Source organism: Aotus nancymaae, unplaced genomic scaffold (genome assembly GCF_030222135.1).
Source record: "Aotus nancymaae isolate 86718 unplaced genomic scaffold, 86718_ANA_hifiasm-v0.15.2.pri h1tg000044l, whole genome shotgun sequence".
NCBI lineage: Eukaryota > Metazoa > Chordata > Mammalia > Primates > Aotidae > Aotus > Aotus nancymaae.
The window spans coordinates 5,577,924-5,598,777 of NW_026988458.1; the positions used below are offsets into that span (position 1 = coordinate 5,577,924).

At 38.5% G+C, this 20,854-nt stretch overlaps 1 protein-coding gene across 2 annotated transcripts in view; it reads right to left on the reverse strand.

Moving 5' to 3' along the window:
* The window catches only part of MYO16 (myosin XVI), a 700,871-nt gene that overhangs the window by 574,733 nt on the left and 105,284 nt on the right, over nucleotides 1-20,854 (reverse strand). The window lies entirely within an intron of this gene.

Sequence of the window (20,854 nt, forward strand, 5' to 3'; positions counted from 1 at the left end):
TATGGTAGTAACATAATTTTGTATTACCTTACTGAACAAAACTCCAAGATCAGTGCTGTTATTAAACTAGAAGATTATGAAATTCAAATCTATACAACAAAGGGTCATGACTATTAAATTTTCACTGCATAATATTCTAACCATTTTAGTAGTGTGATATAGAAGAATAAATTAATGGTTTCACTCAGAACAGCGTGAGTTCAAATACAGGTTCTACCACTTACCAGAGTATCAATGTAAACATGTTATTTAACCTGCTAAAGCCTCACTTTCCTCATCTATGTATGTGAAATATAATTCCTAATCCTTATTCTGAAGGTTACAAATAATGTACATAAAATTTCCAGTTTCTCTCGTTTGTGTTCAGTGAAAAGTTGTCATTAACATTAACAAGGAAAAAATATTTAGTTATGTGACAAATGATGGTTATGGACACTTTAACTTGTTTTTTCTAAAAATTAGAATGAGGAATTTGCTGCCCTTATCAGGAATGCTGATTCTTCATTTATTCACTGACTCCACAATTAATTATTGAGAGTCACTGTCACACAAGTCATGATTTTGGGTGCTTTTCAGGAATAAAATAGTCTAAAACAGAACATTTATATATCAGGGATCTATAATTTATTTTTAAAGCGTTTCTTGGATGTTTTGTAATGTTTCAATAAAACTGTAAAGGACAGCTATGCCTGTTTTCAACACAGGAAGTAAGGCTCTCTCCTCTTTAAATCAATACAAATCTTTATATGTGCATAAAATAATTGTGAGTTTCTGAAACATTACCTAATGTCTCTTTGGGTAAGGTTGTATCCATTTAGATGTCCCTACCCCCGCCTTTTAATACAATGCCAGATAAACAGTTTGTTGCCTACATACCTTCCTTAAATGTCTAAATGTCTTAATTTTCTGCAAATTGCATGCCTCTGCATATATACAAACTCGGCAAACATCTTAAGACAATTGAGTTTCATGATACCATTCATTAAACTGTAAAAAAGCCTCACAGTCGGGCCTGGCACGGTGGCTCACGCCTGTAATCCCAGCACTTTGGGAGGCCGACACAGGTGGATCACGAGGTCAAGAGATCGAGACCATCCTCGTCAACATGGTGAAACCCTATCTCTACTAAAAACACAAAAAATTAGCTGGGCATGGTGGCGCGTGACTGTAGTCCCAGCTACTCGGGAGGTTGAGGCAGGAGAATTGCCTGAACCCAGGAGGCGGAGGTTGCGGTGAGCCGAGATCGCACCATTGCACTCCAGCCTGGGTAACAAGAGCGAAACTCCGTCTCAAAAAAAAAAAAAAAAAAAAAAAAAAAAAAAAAGCCTCACAGTCAGAGGCACGTTGTGCACTTGACAAAGAAAATATGTTATTAAAAATATAATTGATCTGAGTCCTACATTTTTTAAGTAACTTAAGTCATTTCTTATAAGAACTCTAACCAAGGTACCCTGTGAGAATTAATATCTCATCTCCAGGGGCTCATTATCAGACGTGTTTATTTCTCATCTATGCATTTATTCCATAAACATTTGGCAACTCTTTGTGCTACAAGAGAAACATGACTCCATCCCTGGTCTCAAAGTGTTTATCGTCAGATGAAATAGAGTCAATCAAGATAGCACGGCGTGGCGTGCTAGAAATTTTAAGACTGGAAATGTAGACCTCTAAAACAGCAAGGGGCAACATCTAATCCACTTTGAGGAGTTGAAGGAGGATACACTGAGAAATGTATCCACAGATTTATTAAACTACTTAGAATCTGCTTCCGATGTATAAAGTGTATCTACATATAATTTCCCCAGATTAAGAAGCCCTTTTACCTTTTAGTCTTTGAAACCACATACTCATGCTCTAAAAGTGGGAGAACTTTGTTTAAACCTATTTATATATTTCATTACTAGAAAACAAAAATTCGTTTCTAATGCGGGTGTTAATATGAGGAAAAATAACTTTGGCTCCATTAACTTTACTTCCTTCATAATTTTTTAAAATGGTAATTTAAAGTTGATTAAAATTTCCTGATATATGTCCATCTCTGAGAAACTCAACTCAAGGATTGTCGGAGCAATTATTTCAGGACTCCTTGAATCATATATATATATATATATATATATATATATATATATATATGTTATTATTTTTTTTTGAGATAGAGTTTCACTGTCACCCAGGCTGGAGTGCAATGGCGTGATCTTAGCTCACTGCACCTCTCTACCTCTCTACCTCCCAGGTTCAAGAGATTCTCCTGCTTCAGTTGCCCAAGTAGCTGGGATTACAGGCACCCGTCACACCCAGTTAATTTTTGTAGTTTTAGTAGAGACAGTGTTTTACCATGTTGGGCAGGCTGGTCTCAAACTCATGACCTCAGGTGATTCACTCACCTTGGCCTCCCAAAGTCCTGGGATTACAGGCGTGAGCCATGGCACCCAGCAGAATCTTTTTTTTTTTTAAATAAGATTTTTTAAAAAATGGTATCAGAGGTTTTATTTTAGGTTTTAAATATGATATCAGAGTTGATGATAGTAGCAAAAACTTACCACAGCTAAATTAGATATATTATTAGCAATTTGTCTATTTTGTAGAATATGGTCATAAGTACAAAATTAAATCCATGCACTTGAAAGCAGGTATTGTTTTTCATTTCCAGAAAATTTACAAACAAATGAAGCACAATTATTTATTATTTTTCAGAATTATTACGATGAACTATTTTTCTTCCCAAATACAAACACATAATATTTCAAATGCATTTTTGAATAATCAAGAAACTCCTTTTTCTCTTGTATACACCATACAGCTGCTCATTATTCACACTATTTCTAATATGAACACATGATTTTTTCTTTTAAATGTTAGCATTATTATACACCAGATTTTTTCAAATAAGGCTAAATTATTTCCCAGCCAAAAAAGAAAGAAAGAAATTGCAATGATTCTAATGAGAGAATAGCATTTAAAAATTACAAATTGCTTAGTAAATATCTTTCAAAATGACACATAGCTCCAAAAAGCCCCCAGGTGAAATACTACTTCATGTTTTCATTTAAAACCATATTTGGACAATGTATAACCTGCAGATTCCTAATGCCAGTCTACTGACAGATAATTTCTAATCTAATAGTTCCTGTATTGTCATGCTTTACTAAATGAAGGAATTAAAACTCAAGTTTACAAACATCACCAATTTAGGTAAGGTATGTTTTATTAGTAGGTCATAACAAAAATTCTAAGTGAAGATATAAATCACACACAACAGTTTTTTGTAATGCACATTTAAGCTCTGTGGTGGTAGCATCACTGCCTCTGCCCTGGGAATAGGTTGAGGCTTATAAATATTAGCCTTTGAAGTAAATCACACACAGTTAGAGACGCTGAGCCACAAGTGTCTCACACACAATGGCTGAGAGTTAAATTTATAATATGCTCTATCACAAATATTGACTGCTTCTGGGTGAATAGAGTCAAGACATCTCTGGTGAATATAATTCTGATGTAATAATTTAGAGCCCTTTGAGGCTGAAGGCTACAGGGAAGAAAATATCCAAGTTGTCAAAAAATAAGGCTTAAATACACTCAGTTATTACTATAGAATCAGCCTCTGGTCAATCCCAGGCGCCTCAGGACCAGGATCAAGCCTACCTTGAATGACTGATCATATCCTTGACTCTCTGATCAAGTCCCTGTTCTCAGGCTACTGACTGTTGAGGTTGATCTTGATTTTGGCCTGCCTATGAAACCCCTAGCTATGGGATTCAGGACTCCACAGGGCTGTGTACTCACTTCAGCTTCACATAGTCTCACATTTCTCCAACCAGAACAAATGGACATTCAAGTTAGATGTGGCCAATTGTGAGGTAAACAAGAGGGAATTTACAATACAGAATTGCATGGTTGGAAATAAAGTAGGGGTTAATAGGAACTGCCCTCTTCATGTCAGAGGGCAGTGAGGACTAACCCAGGTAGGCACTGCTTTAGTGACTAAAAGTGAATTTCTCATATAAGGGATAGGAAATACCCCCGATCATTCAAATACTTTCATAGAATAGTGATGTAGAAAAGAAATGCAATTTTAAAAATTTCACAAAGACTGAAAATTACTGTGTATAATACAATATAGATTAATAGAACAGCAAATACATGCATGTGCAGATACAAATACATGAAGATGCACACACACACACACATACACGCGCGCACACACACACACACATACACACAGACTATATGGGATGTTCTCATTGCTCCCTAAGGGCATTTGGCCACCCACTCTCTTTGGTGATTTTTTTCCTTAATCAAAATGAAATGTTTTAAATTCTAGTGAGGACCAGTTAACTGGATATCTAAAGTAGGACATTTGTAAAGCATTTGTAAGGTTTTTCACTTGAATACGAACAACCATTTTGAAATCTTTCCAGCTTATGTGTTACAACTTTCTAGGAGGACTTTCCAATTTTCAGTTGTCATTTCATCTCACTAACATTTGACCTTGAACAAAAGTTTGCATATCTTAACGGTGAATAAGAAACAGACAGTGTTGATTTGTGTCTGTATGGCTCTGTCTAGGCTTATGTGCATGTGTGTGATATGGATGCATGTGAGCACATAGATAATTAAGTATTCTCTGCCTTGTTCTTCAATCAGTTTGAGGGAGGAAATAGTATACTGCAACCAGTTACCAGGAATAGGCAGATAAATAAATTTCTATTGATGATACAGCAAGTTTAGAGATTACTGATGGCCTAAAGATGACAGTTGGGACACCAGGCTGAAATGTTTGGATATATCCCTATACACTGGTCATCTGGAAGACAATATCTGAAGGTTTTTTGATGACCTAAACTATATTCTTAATTTTCCTGAAAAGGATAAAAGGAATTGTGAGGCAATTAGATAAGGACCTCTCCTTCATACTTTTCCAATTGATATATGTTGATTTTTTAAACAAAATATGTCTCTTGAGTTGAATCATGCTCTTATTTACAATTTAACCACACTAAGTTACTTATTCAAATTCTATGCATTCTTCAAAATTCACTTCAAGCCCATTTAATCTACAAACTCTTCTTAATTTTTTATTTTTTGATTAAATTCGTTCTGACTTTCTTTAAACCCTCTATTCATTTTTTTCACATACCAGTCAATCCAGATTTATAATGCAATGCTTTGTATTTTTCTCAAATTGCATCATATGGAAGGCTCTTCCTAGGTAGGTAATTAGTTATTTGACTCTCAAATCTTCTATTTTTCCTTTTTTCCTGTGAAGTCCAAAACACTAGTGAACTGAGTTTATCTGGTTTTTCAATATTCCCTATGAAGGCTCCATTAAAATGGATCATAGGGAGATCTGGGTGCAAGTTTGACTTTCTCCTTCTAACTGAATTCCCTTATTGCTAATTTACTTTGAGTGACAATGGATACAATATGGTTTCTAGAGAGGTTCCCAAAATTTAACAATATCTTGAAGTGTTCCAGGAAAAGAAATATACACTGAAATATCCAGATTCATAAATGATATTAAATTATTTCCCTGAACTGAAGTCTCAAGACTTTTGGATAATTTTCAACAGCCCTCATTGTTGGGATATTGTTCTCCATAAATACATTCTCCTAGCTGCATAGCCTGAACTATGGAGCACTGGCAACCTTGGTTAAACAGTGATTGCATAAAAACATGCTTTGGAAGCTGGACATTGTGTGTGTCGCTCTGAAGTGATTTGGAGAATTAGCCCCCAGACCCATGGACTTATATTTCAGGGTAATGAGGCTGGAGACTTTCTCTTTTCTTCTCCAAGAGAAAATGTGTTTCCTTTCTCTCTCACACTCTTTCTCTCAAATGGGCAGATGTGCCCACAGCCTATAAAAGCTTAGAGTCCTTGAAGTCTAGTTCCTCTCCTATGTTACAATCCCACTACCCTCGTGGGGTAATATCAGGCTTTCTGTGCATTGGTTTCTGAAGAGTGGGGCTTGGGAAGTCAGTGCCAGGATGCTCTGTGAGTAGAAAATGGTCCGTGCTCTGATCCATGTCTGATTCATGATCCACGACTTCATGTTTCCCATCAGAATCTCTCTCTTCACCCCTTTTTTTCTCTCCTCTTACCTCCTCTTTCTCCTCTCCCCTGCCCTCTCTTCTCCATTCCCCACCAACTGCTGCCTTCCCCCTTGTCCTTTTCTCTTCCTCCTCTCTCTGTCTCTCTCTCCATACTTAACACTCCTATAAATAACTGGAAGGACTTCTCAGAGTGAAGCAACAGATCAGGTAAATTCTAGCCACAGTGAGTGAGGCTAATGAAACCCCAGAAGACTGGGGCATCCTTTCCCTTACCAAGGCTCCTCTAGTGGGTCATCCCTCTTTACTTCTACATCAGTAAACTTCTTCCTTGGATATGAATCCTGTATCTGTCACTCCCTAAAGGTCAGGTTCAAATTCCTGTGATGGGAAATGGAAAGAATAATGCCTACTGCTCAGGGTTCCTCCATACAAGCTAAATGCTCAACAAATACACTTCCAACCATTCCTATCGAAGTATTTCACACACCCCTGATGTTGTATTAACCTAATGCTATCCTTATATTAGTGAAAACATTTATCATGTGATTTGCCCTGAAGACATCACTGCCTTTGGTACAGTCTTGTGGGTATCAATAACTGGGAGAACTCCTTCACAGTAATTATTTATGGCATGTTGACCCATGAACCAGGTGCTAAACAAGTAAACATTACACAGGATGCTTCCAATCTGCAGGGAACACGTTCCGAGATCCTCTGTGGATGCCTGAAACCACAGATAATACCAAGGCCTATATACACTATTTTTTTTCTATACATATATTCCTACGATAAAGTTTAGTTTATAAATTAGGCCCAGTAAGAGATTAACAGCAACAGGACAATCATTACAACAATATACTATAATAAAAGGTGAATGTACTCTCTCTGTGTCTCTCTCTCATAATATCTTACTGTACTGTACTCACCCTTCTTCTTGATGATGTGAGATGATAAAATGCCTACTGATGCATGAAGTGAGGGGAATGACGTAGGCTTTGGTGTGGAGCAGGCTACTATTGACCTAACAGTGCAGCCAGGAGAGGATCATCTGCTGCAGATGGTCCAGGATCACTGAGCCACGGCAGTGTCAATGACTGGATGTCAGGAGTAGATGATGTGGATGATTAACAAGCAGGTGGCATGTAGTGTTTGTACACTGGACAAAGGAATGATTTATGTCCAGAAAGAAATAGAGCTGGATGGTGTGACACTTCATCATGCAACTCCATGCACGGAACAGTGTGCAATTTAAAATTAATGAATTTCTAGAAATGGAATATAAATATTAAATGGAAATTTCTAGACATTTCCATTTAATATTTCAGACTGCCCTTGGCTGTGGTTAACTGAAACTGCAGAAAGCAAAACTGCAAATAAGTGGGGGGACTACCATAGGATTCTATCAACCCTGGACGCCTTTATTGAGCACTCGGCACACAATAGTCAGGAATCAGACCTAGACCCTACCCCGTGGAGTTTACGAAGATTACACACTGGGAAACAGAATTACAGAGACTACACTAGAAAATGTATGGCATTACGGGGCAGGCACCCAAAGCTTGAGGGTTTGCAGTGTGTTTCTGAAGATGCGGTGCCTGGCAGACACCAGAGGACGAATGGGAAGAGACCAGGCAAAGCAGGTGGGCAGAAGGGAGGTGTGGGGGGCCTCAATGACACGTTCAAGAAATAAACAGAAATGTTTGGAATGGCTAACAAAAAGTACCTGGCACAGCCAGTTGAGAGGTGAGTTAGAGAGGTGAGTGGAGGGCAGGCTGGGGTTTAGGGTGGGTGGACTCTGTTCCTTCTCATGAGTCATATAGAGACAAGTAAGCTTTTAATGAAGAGGAGTGGGTTGATTAGATCTGATAATTATAAATATCACAGGAAATTATTGGAGCAGGAGAAATAGAGAGGGCAGTGTGTTTGGGAAGCTGAGGCTGCCCAAAGCTCCCAAGGGCGAGGCACTGGGGCCAGAGCAGAGGCAGTGAGAAGTGTCAAGTGGACAGCACATCCCGTCATCGACCAACAGGGAAGTCCTCCTCCTCCTATCTCGAAATCTCTATCCCTCTCTGCTTCCATCTTTCCACAGTGTCCTCACAAAGGTGGACTGGATCTGACCCAATGCAATATTTCTTTAATTTATCTAATATTGCCAATCCTGGAAACCTCTCATCCCAAGAAGCCCCAAATCTAGAATTTCCAGCCCTAGACTTGGCATTAAGAGAAAAGTCTGGGATGCCTGAAAAAAGTAACGTGGCTGCATTCCCTTAGCGTTGTTCATCCCTGCTTCCTCTCTTCTTCAGTGTGGCTTCAATGTCAAAAATCAGAGAAGACCTAAATCTCAGATAGTCAAGAAATAAATATGTTAGCGTCATTCCCTTCAGCATTTCCAGAATAAATATTCAGATTTATTATTCGAAAAGTAAGAAAATTCTAAGTGAATATTTCTAGGAAATGACTTCCACCTTTAAGGCTTCATCTTATATAGCAAACAGTAAAAAGTGCTCATTATGTGGTAGGCGTTATTCTAATCTCTTCACAGTCATCAGTTCATTTAAGAAACAGAACAATGCAGTGGGTACTAACACTTTTGTAACAGATGAGGAAACTGAGGCACAAAGACTAAGCAAGATGTCCAAGATTGTTTGGCCATACAAGAGCATGACTCTGCCGGTCAAGACATTCAGGCCACAGAGTCTACCGTATCTTTCAACATGGGTAGTACCCCTCCTGCTGGGTGGTTTGGGCTTAGATTTCGAGGACATCATGTACCCTCAACTCTTACCACAGGCCTTTCTTCTATCTGCCACAGTTTTTATACCTTCCTCAGGCCCCATCCTCCCTTGCCTGATGAACTTCAACCCTCTGTGTTGGTGTTATGTACATAGGGAGGGAGACAGAGAGGAGAGGATGCACGTAGGAGAGGCATCTGGAGAGGAGAAGGCGGAGAAGGGAAGGTGTTGTGTAAAACGATCAGGAAATAAGTGTTCGAGGGTCACAGCAGGCAAACTGCTTCCCGTTTGGGTCCCTCCCCTTTCTTCTTGGCCAGGTGAGCTGCACTGATGTATCGCTGTGATACCTCCTGATGCTACATCTCATTACGGCTAATTTATGTCCTGCGTAGGCTTCCTCTCAAAATGCTGACATGACGCTGCTACAGTGATGTTACTTTTATACCCTCGAATATCTATCAAGGCAGACATTGCAACATACAGACGCAGTCAACGAAAAATGTAAAGAGAAGGAAAGTGTCAAGAAAAGATTTACAGATCTTCGGAAGTAAGACTTTATCAAGGGAAGAGGTACATATGTTTATATTAAATACTTAAGAGTATAGCAGGGAATCAAATTTTCAATTCTTATGAAGTAGCTAAGAGATAGCAATTTTAATAGACATTCATTAACATTTTTTAACGTGAATACAGGCAATTATATTTAAGCTGCTAATATGATAGGAATTATTTCCAGACCACAGAGGATATTGATATACATCTCTAAAGCCCACTATGTAAGTGTTAATTGAATGGATTAAAGTAAGTTGTAGTGCAAAGGTTGTGAAGAAATATCACCAAAATAAAAGTCTTACATGAATCTGATGGGGGATATTTTGAGAATGTCAAATTTATGACTGTATTTAGATAAAATCCAAAAACAGGGAAAAGCAATTCATGATAATAGAAGTCAGAGAAATGAACTATTGATAAGAAAAAAGGCTCTAGGGAGCTTTCTAGAACAATGGAAATGTTTCATATTTTGATCTGGGTGATGAGTGATGGTTGCACAGGTCTAAGTATGGAGAGATACATAAAGATTGGTTGAATTGTACATGTAATATATGTGTGTTTTACTGTATGCAAATTATAATCTATTGTTTAAGTGTTGTAAATAGTGACATAGTCCCTAACATAGCAGCAAAAGACACAGTGAGGAAAGGCTTTCCAAGGGCATAAAACTAAGGTAACTCAGAAGCATTGGTTCATTCACCATTCATTCATTCAACAACTATTGACTGACAGGCTGCTGTACTTTCACATATGAATACAAATAAATAAGGGGCAGTCATTGCCCTTAAAGTGATTTCCTGTCATAGCAAATCAGCAACTATAACACAGTGTGGAAAATGCAAAGGTAAGCTCAGACACGACAAGATGGAGGCACAGAAGAGGGGGGCTGGCCCAGGCCATGGCTCTTCCATACCATATACAATGTCCTCTGTGAGGTGCTCCTGTCTGTCTCTGCAGACCCAACTCTAGCCATTTCTCAGCATCTGCAGTGCAAATGTGCCAGGACACCCACTGCCACCACAGCCTTAAAGGCATTGCCTTGAAGGAGATGTCCCCTGCTTGGAGTCTTTTCTCCCTTTTTTGCAGATATTCTTCTCTCCTGAATTAATTACATGCAACTCTTCCATAGAATCTTGGGAGAGAGTTGGTAGTTATTCAAAGGGATCCCTGACCCGAAAAATTAAGACCACTCTTGCAGCAGATGGGGAGTGGTTAGCAGATTTTTAACAGAGGAGTTAAATCGTGATGATCTGCTAAGAACAGATTTGAGGGAAACAAGATGGACAGCAAGGAAACTGATTTACAAAGTTCCTATAATGGTCCAGGGAAGAGAGCATGAGGGCTTGAAATGGAGTCACGGTAGTGAAGACAGGGCAGACTGCGTAAATTCTCAGGAAGCAACAGCTTGGAGACTGGCAGGATTGGGAAGTGAGAGAGAAGGCCAGGTTTCCAGGTGCTTGGGTGTTTGGTGAGGCCATCTGCGTATCTGGTGAGAGATCGGACAGTGGAGGAGGAAGAAGCAGAGTGGAAGAGGAAGGGGATGGTTTTAGTGAAAGACAATCAATTATTATCTGGGGACGATCTATCTAGGAAACGTTAATGGAATAAATAAGCACATTTAGTGGCTGCTCAGTAAGTCTGGTCCTTGGATCCCTGTAAAACCATCCCTTGTTAATTCTACAAATGTGTGCAGGGCTTCTGCTATGTACAGCCTCTGCTGGTATCAGAGAGAACATAAGATGGACTGAACATGGATTCTGGTCTCCATTCATTTTTTCTTTTATTTTCCTTTAGTAATTTTGTTTCTGGGGTCTGTACTATCAGGCAGGAACTAGGCTCTGAGAGACAACCATGGTGCGGATGAAAGCCCGTACCTGTGAAGAGCTTACCATTTAAATGACATTATTTCAGCATTTACAACAACAGGTTGCTCAGTGGTATAGTGAGGAGGAGTTAAACTACTCAGGTATACATGGAAAAGCCTCTGCCCAACTGCTAGGGATCAAATAACACGGCTGAAATGAGCTACCATAGCCGAACTCTGCAGAATACATAGAAGGAATGAGGGAATGAGGGCGTATGAAAGAGTGATGCAGTCCTGTGGTTTTAACTGTGGCCCCTGGACCAGAAGCAGTGGCATCCCTAGATAACTTGTTTGAAATGCATACTCTGTGCTTCCATCAAGCTGTGCTGTATCCAAATTTCTGGGGTGGGTCCAGTGCTCCTGGCGAGCTCACCGGCTCCCCAGGCAGCTCTCTGCTAAACACTAAGTCTGAGAATCACTGCTCTAGGAAAGCAAAAAGGTGAAGAAAATGGCATACTCTGTGGCAAGAAAGAATGGCAAACAGCTTTCTTTTGTGTAAAGGAAAGCTCGGGCATGGCTGGAGCCTGGAGTGAAGAATAGCAAGCTGATGAGAGAGGTCTCTGATTCCATCTCAGTGACCTCTCTCATCAGCTTGCTATTCTTCAGGTCACCAAATGGTTTGGAGCAATTTGGATTTTATCTTGGGGATGGCGGGGAGGGAACCATCCGCAGGTTTCAAGCCCCAGAATGAAATGACATTTTAGGCGATCACTTTTGTTATAGTGTGGGCAATGTATACAACACCTCACCTTTCCTCTAGGCTTTTCCTACCTTGTCATATTAAGACATAAGCAGATAAATGAGTAAGTCCTAACAACTCCTTTCTTTCTACACTTTTGTACTGCTTTGACTCACTGATGGATTCTAATAACTTTCTTAAAACAATAAATAGTTCCTAAAATACTACAACATTTAATGCACTTAGAGCAGTCAGTAAAGAATTCAAATTCCAGACCAAGAATGCCATCATTCCCTAGAAACCACATAATCTCCCACTTAATTCACTGACAGCGTGGTTTACACATGAACAAGGGAGAGAGGATTGCTGCTCATGATTCAGTTCCCAAGTCATCATCATATCACCTGTCACTAAACAGCCAAGGCAGAGCTAAAAAAGAAAATGGAGTTGACGCCATCCACTGTTTTCTTGATGATTCCAAGCACAGACTACAATGGTGAAGAATTAGAATCCCCAGGGAAACTGGGGCTTGCACTTACTCAGAACATCAGCCACATGAAAACATAAGAGTTTATGCCAAATCAAATTGTTTCCACGACGCCATGGGAGCACTAAAGATACAGTGATGCATTCTACTTCAGGATATAAGGGACTGCATTTGTGCAGAGAAAGGAAGGTGGACAAGAAAATTCACGATACAGAATAGTATAAATAGTTCGGAAAGAAAGAAATGCATATTTTACTTTTATACTAATGGATTGTCCAGTAAAATATGCATTTTTTTCTTTCTGAACTGTGTATACTAACCCAGAACAATCTGAAGGCCTCTAGAACCATTAATCTGCTTTCTGTCTCTGGGATTTGTCAATTCTGGACATTTCATACAAATTAGGTTATACCTTACGTGGCCTTTTGTGTCTAACACTTTTCACTTAGCATATAATGTTTTCATGGTTTATACATTTGGTAGCATGGCTCAATGTATCATTCTTGTTATACTGAATAATATTCCATTGTATGGATATACCACATTTTGTTTATTCCTTTCAGTAGATGAACATTTAGGTTGTTTCTAGGTCTTTTGCTATCATGAAGAATCCTATGAATGTCCAGGTTTTTGTGCAGACATGTTTCCAGTTCTCCTGGGTCGCTACATAGGAGCAGAATTCTGGGTCTTTTGATAACACTACATTTAAAACTTTGCAGAACTGCCAAACTTTTGCAAAGGGGATGTGCTATTCCACAACTCTACTACCAATGTATTAGAGTTTCAATTCCTTTATATTTTTGTCAACACTTGTTATTGTCTGAGTTACCTTTTATTTTAGCCAATTATGGGTAAAAAGTTTATCTCATGGTAGGTTTGATTTAAATTTTCTTAATTATTAATGATTTTAATCACATTTTTCTCTCCTTATTGATCAATTGTTTATCTTGTTTGGAGACATACTATTCACATCTTTTACCCTCTATTATTGAGCTGTTTGTCTTTATATTGTTGTACTACAAGAGTCACTTTAAATATTTTAGAAAAAATCCCTTATCAGATATAAAATTTTCAAATATTTTCTCCCATTCTATTGTTTTTTCACTGTTCTGATGATGACCTATAAAACATAATAGTTATCAATTTTAATGTAGTTCAAATTATCATTTTTGTCACTGTGATTTTGGCATGATGTATATAAGAAACTATCGCCTAATCCAAGGTCACAAAGATTTACTCTTGTGTTTTAAGAATTTTATAATTATGGCACCTGCATTTAGTTCCATGGTCTATTATTTCATTAATTTGTATATACGGTATGAAGGATGGGTCCAACTTCATTCTTTTGCATATGGCTATTCAGTTATTTCAGCAACATTTGTTGAATAGACCCTTCTTTAACCATAGAATAGTCATGGCTTGCTTGTTACAATTGATTGATCATAAATGTAAGTGTTTATTTCTGGACTCTTAATTATATCCCATTGACTTATATATCCAGCCTTATGCCAGTATCACATTGTTTTGATTACTTTGTAGCTTTGTAGTAATTTTGGAATTGGGATATATCAGTCTTATAATTTTGTTTTCTTTTTAAAGATAGTTTTTTGTAGTCTGGATATCTTGCATTTATGTATTAATTCTAAGGTCAGATTGTCAATTTCTGCAAAAAGTCCAGCTACAATTTTAATAGGGATTGCATTTTATCTGTACACCACTTCAAAGAAGCATTGTCATCTTTCCAGTATAATGTCTTTCAATCTATGACAAAGAATGCCTTTCTCTTTGAAGGGTTCTTTAATTTTTCTAAACAATAGTTTACAGTTTTAAATGTACAAATATTGTACTTGTTCTGTTAATTTATCCCTAAGACTTTATTCTTTTTGATGCTATTTGCATTTAGAATTTTTTTGTAAGTTCATTTTGAGTTGTTCATTGCTGGTTTATAGAAACACAATGGATTTTTGTTTGCTGATATTCTATCCTGTAAACATTCAGAACTCATTTATTGGTTCTATATTTTATGTGGATTTCTTTCGATTCTCTATATGCACGATCATGTTATCTAAGAATAGATAATTTTGCTTCTTAATTTTTAATCTAAATCACTTTTATTTCATTTTTTTACATAAGTGCCCTGTCTACAATATTCAGTACATTATGAAATCGAAGTATTGGGGGCAGAGATCCTTGTCTTGTTCCTCGTCTTGGGAATAAAGTTTTATTAGATTCAGGAATCATCTTTCTGTCTCTCATTTATTGAGTGTTTTTATCATAAAAGGGAGTTATATTTTGTCAAATAATTTTTCTGAGTCTCCTGAGATGATCATTTGTGAACTTGTCGTTTGTGATACTTTATCTATTAATATGATGTATTACATTCAGTGATTTTCATGTCTTGGACCAACCTGACACTCCTCGGATAAGTCCAACCTGGTCACATGCATAAATATTTCCTATGTTTCTGGATAGGGTGTGCTAGCATTCTGTTACCTACTTTGTGTTTTACATTCATAAGGGACTTTTGCCTGTAGTTTCTGTGGAACGACTTTGGTTTTGGAATAAGGGCATGCTGGCAGCATGGTTGATTGGGAAGTGTTCCTTCCTCATCTATTATGACATAAGTTTTGAAGGTGGCTTCTTACACATGAAAGGATAACTTCCATGAGCATAACCAGAAGGGCATGTTACCTATCTAGATATCAAGAAATAAAAGGAAGAGACAAGTAAGATAAATTTTAGAACAACTTAAGCCTATCCATAATTGAGGACACATTTAGATACAATCGCTCATTTGCATATTTCCAATGTTTTTACAGGCAGACAGAATGTCAAATCCAGAAAGATTATGTAGATTTCCCAGACACACAAATGAGCCCTACCATAATCAGAAAACGCTGAATTCTTTTTTATATTTTAATCAAATTTAATTAAACTTTAGCCCTCATAAGACAATGTGCCCAATTTGCTTTGTTGACCTTAAAGTGTGGCCATAATCAAGCCCATCTTTCCAAGCCATAAACTTTATTTTACAAGTTCAGTTAGCTTTACTTGTCTCTTTCATCTCAGCTCCACTCCCTAAACACTATATCATCTTCAAACATGAAGTGCTATTTCTTGCTTCAGAGTCTTTGTGTTGGAATAACCCCTTCTCCTTATCCCAGCTACCTCTCCCCAAGTGGCATACTAGTTTAATTTCAAGACCTAGTTCTTGAAATAACTTTTCTTGGTTTATTTTCTCATTTAGCAGGGAAGACAGACTCTACTCACAGGGCAGCAAGAATGTGAACCAGATATCAATCTTGATGAGTGACATTTCTTATGGTCTGAAAGGTGGAAATGGGAATAGGTTGTCGGAGGTCAGAGCCTACCCCTCCCAATCTCACCCTGATAGATGGTGCCCTTCCTCCGAGCCCTGTTTTGTGTAGTGCAGGGACTATCTCCACACCTGTCACTTTATAGTCTATTTATATATTTCCTCCTCGAGTGTCTCCTGTGAACTCCATTTGGGCAAGGACCATGTCTTGTTTGACACTTTAACCCGGTCAGAGTACTTGGCACGTGTTAAATGCTAAATCAATAAATAGTTAGTGTTTCAGTATTTTTAAACCTGAAGGCACTTCTGTCAAGACTGTGCACACAGTAGCTGGATCTGTCTTATTAGCGTCTACCACCCAAGCATGCTGTCTCCTGTAGAATCTTACATTTTCTTAAAATGATTAGCTTCAGTAAAACCTTGATTCAATGATATTGCTACTTTTTTTTCTAGTACCACCATCTTGTCCTTTTTTTGTTCCTTTTTTCTTGTTGAGGATTCCTTCTTTCCTCAACATTCACTAATGCATTGAGCAGGCAACGTGCAAGACACAGGACTGTAAAGGCACATATGTTACCATGATGTCCAGAGGAGCTGAAGAAGAGCCAACTAAATGGGCAAATAAAATGTTCATCCGTTATCTGTAAACCAAAGCTAACAAGTGATTAAACTCCCTATACATACACACACACACGCATGCATGTATGTGTGAGGAAAGTAAAGTGTTTATCAACATATTACCTGCCTTCTATTTAGCTCATCTCAATTTATAACTGGAACACGACATTCTGCAGAAAGAAGTTGTTTCTGTTTTATGCTTCTTTCCTATTTTAAAAAATAACTATTATGTCTAAATCCATCAGTTTAGAGCCATAGCTTCAATTCCATTTTTTTCCCCAGTTTACAGGTTGGAGGAGCACAGCCAACTGGCTTGTCTTCTCTGAGTCTCAATTTGCTTACCTACCATGGGTCAGAAGATCATTTAACTGGACGAGTGTGGGACTGTGTAGTGGGAAAAGTTCAAATGGAATATCTGAGCCCATGATATGACAGATGTGACTTATCTTTTTAGAAATCACTAATTACTAACTCTATTTATGGACAAGCACCAACATTATTTCTTCTGGTTTTATATTCATCAAATGGTCTTTAAAAAGCTTTCCTCATATGTGAGTCTCTAAAGACTGCAGTGTTCAAATTTTATAAGGCTCTTGGTGAGGCAGATGGTAAAACATAAAAGTTGTTCTGATTTGAAATTGAATTGAATCCAATACTGGCTACATGTTATTTTTCTAGTAGCTCCAAATTAATTCCTTTTTCATTTGTTTCAGTGTGACTTCCAAGTTAGAATTTTTTTAAGTGATTAATTTGATTCATTTTTTAAGGTCCCTGTTTTCTATTTTTATTGTGAGATAATGCAACTGAAAACAACAGACCAGGTCCACCACCCAGGTCTTTAAAACTAGAAGGCTGTCAGATCTGGCTATGCCATTGTCTCTTTCTATTTTATGTTGACTTACTCTTACTTATGGAAAGCTAAATTACATAAACTAAGCTCTCTGAAGTGATATCTTACCTCTTTCAAATTTAGGCAGAATACATGACATTATTTTCAAAATGATATATGTGATACCTAATGGATATCTTTAATTTTTAAAGTTCATATAAGAATTCATCATTCAAAACATTATGGCTTTTGCACCCACTGAAGACTTTCCCGTCATCTCTTTTATTACTATGAGTCAACTTAATTTTTTACTGAAGCATCTGGAAATGAACTTCCAGTACCCTTATCTATCCAGAGGAAAAAGAGCACTAATACAGACAAGCTGAAAGTGAAGGCAAAAGCGCCATTTTTTTTTTTAACCATTCTGTAATTCTATCTACTCATTTCTCTCAGTGTCTCCTGTCTTCTGCCTCAAGGTCACCTCTTCCTTGTCGAGACGGCCTTGGCCACTTGCTTATCAGAAACTCTGCCAGATTCAACAAAATACTGCAGCCAAGAATAAGGCAAATATCAGAAGGAGGATTTACTATAAACAGCAGCGTGAATGTGGCTGAACTTAAAATGCTTGTATAACTTCGACATCACACGCTTCCTTCAGCACCTTTGCATGCAATCTGAAATGTTTTTTAGAATGGCACTGTGCTCTATGCTTCTTCATAAACCAGGGCGGGGGCCTTGTCATTCTCTTTCACCAGATGAACCAACATTCAGGAAGATTTCAACAATAAGGGAAGAGTACCTTTGCCCACAGAGTGCTCCAGGTCTCAAATAATTTGAAGTACTGCTCAAGAAAAAGTTTCTAGTGCAGCATAATCATTAAAAGGGAGTCCAAGAGAGGAAACGGCTGAGGCAGGCATATGTTAGAAAATTTAATCAATTTCACAGAAGGCCTCAACAGAGCGCACATAGTACGTTCTGACTACGGGTGCGCTGGTCTAGTCCCTGTGTTGGTCCTTATGTGCTCTCCCTCCTTTAATCCTTGCCACATCTTCACCCTACAAACTTCGTACTACTCTTAGTCCCATTTTACAGATGGACAAACGATGAATAGAGAGGTGACTGTCAAGGTTGAAGAAAGAGTAAGCCTGCATACCCATTTCAGGCATAACAATCAGTCAGTCCCAGAGTTTCACATGAACTTTATTCTGCTTGTTCCTAAATAATTTCCTGTTTCTCCTATATAGGAGAAGGTCTGACAATTTCCGTTTGACCCCGTACTTTCCTCCCAGCACTCCTTCAAGTGTCCGTCCTTTCAGATGACTGGTAGTGGTGCTCATTCTACAATCCATTTATGCCATTCCATGAGGTTTTTACTCAAATGAGTATCTTCTTAGAATGTCTATCTACAGTCTTACATTATTCTACAAATGGTAGGACCATCATGACCCATATTAAACACAGAAAGGATTTGTGTCAGATTCAGTTCAGATAAATAAATCTATCTATCTATCTATATAATTTACTTTTATTTTTAAAAAGTTTAAAATTTAAGACAAAGAAGCAGAAATGAAATTTCCACCCTATCAAACACAGCTGAATCTTGGTTTCTGCGGTGCTCATGCTGCTAAAGTCCTTCTGTGATCTCCCTCTAGTGTCTTTCATTCAGTACTACATTTACTCATCAGCTTAATGACCAAAATTGTTCCATCATTCATTCACTTGACTGATATCATTGAGCGCCTGTTTCGGGCTGGTGTATGTGCCATGAACAGAACAGACTTAGGCCCTCCCCTCGTGAGAATCACCATCTAGAGGAAGGCTAAGCATTAAGGAACCATGGTGGCCCAGGGACCTGAGAGCACTCCTCCCGTCTTCCCTTTTTCTGCAGCCTGTTTCTCTTTGCACACATTTCTAGCCCTTTCTCCCCAGTGTAAAGCCAGCAGCTTCAGCTGTATGTGATACAGAATAAGAAGACAGGCTGGGCAGATCAAGGAGAAAGAAAAGGCCATGAGAAGAATGAGGAGGAACCTTCCAGGGACTCCATAGTTTCACGGGCTGGCCTGCAGAGGGGCTTGAGTTGTTGGCTAGTGAGAGGTGTTGAACCTGCCTATGGAAAATAAGGCAGTGAGGATGAGAGATTGTGAAGAGTGTCGCTGGGGTCACACATTAGGTCACATTCAATGTCCTTCAAGAAATGAAGATTAAAAATTTCTTTTACATTGATTTTGGTAACAAAGATATACTTTCAAAAATATCATTGTAGAGTAGCTCACATCTGTAATCCCTGCACTTTGGGAGGCCGAGGAGAGCGGATCACCTGAGGTTGGGAGTTTGAGACCAGCCTGGCCAATATGGTGAAACCCAGTCTTCACTAAAAATACAAAAAATTAGCCAGGCCTGGTGGTGCATGCCTGTAATTCTAGCTACTCAGGAGGCTGAGGCAGGAGAATTGCTTGAACCTGGGAGGCAGAGGTTGTAGTGAGCCAAGATCATGCCACCACACTCTAGCCTGGATGACAGAGTGAGACTCTGTCTCAAAAAAAAAAAAATCATTCGTGGGTAAATTGGTTCAGATATTTATTTGGTTCTGCACAGATATATATGTATTTATGTGTGTATATATATATGTGTGTGTATGTATTTATTATGTTTAATGTGTATATAGCATTTGTGAAAATACCGTGAAAGTCAGGAATAGATTATGATGAAAGAGAAGAATGGGAAAGGGGTAATTTAGCTGTTGGGGTGGCAGGGAGGGTTCTGGCCAGGTTTGATGAGGAAGCTTTAAGACGAGGTGTGTGTGACGAATCAGCATTAGTTAGGGGAAGGCTCCTAAGCAGTGTGTGCAGCATGGGCCACTCATATATAATGGCAAATTATTAGTAGAGGAACCAAGAAAATACCCACATAGCTACAGGGGAGGAGGGCAAAGCCAGAGGCCATGCCACCGGGAGCTACAAAGGCTGGATAACAGGCCCCTGATGCATGCAGTAAAGGTCACATTTAGATGCCACCCTTGGCCTATGTGCATGACTGAAATGATCATGTGAAGCTTCCAAAGCAATGATAGAAACTAAAATCAGAGTTCCCAGAAATCTGCAAAACTGAAAGTGATAATTATTGATCATTAGAATTACAAAGTGCTGTGGGAAAGAGATCCCGACTAGCTGAGAAAATCAAGGGAAGCTTGATGATGTTTACACTGCTCATTTTTAATATAAGCAGTTTTTAGACATGCTGAGATTGAGGTGAAGGAGAGCACTGTAAGATCAGAGAATTGCAGGGGAAGGCACCAGAGAGAAGAGAGGGGTGAAACCCTAAGAGAACAACCAGTAGGTAAGGTTTAGCAGAAGCATGGCAGCTGGAAGGACTGTAAAGGGTGAGAAGGTACATAGCGCTCTTGTGTTATTGGCTGGCTTTGGAGAAAGTGTGAGCACACTGAGTTCAGTCCCAAAAAGCTCCACAAGAGGCAGTGGAGGTGTGGGGGTTCCTTTCTTTCTATACCAACACTACCACTTTAAGAGTCTGGGAGCAAGTATATTAATTAGTTTGTTATTTATTGTGTTAGTTCATTTTCATGCTGCTATGAAGACATACCTGAGACTGGGGAATTTATAAAGGAAAGAGGTTTAATTGACTCACAGTTCTGCATGACTAGGAAGGCCTCAGGAAATATACAATCATGGAAAAAGTGGAAGAAAACATGTCCTTCTTCATATGGCACA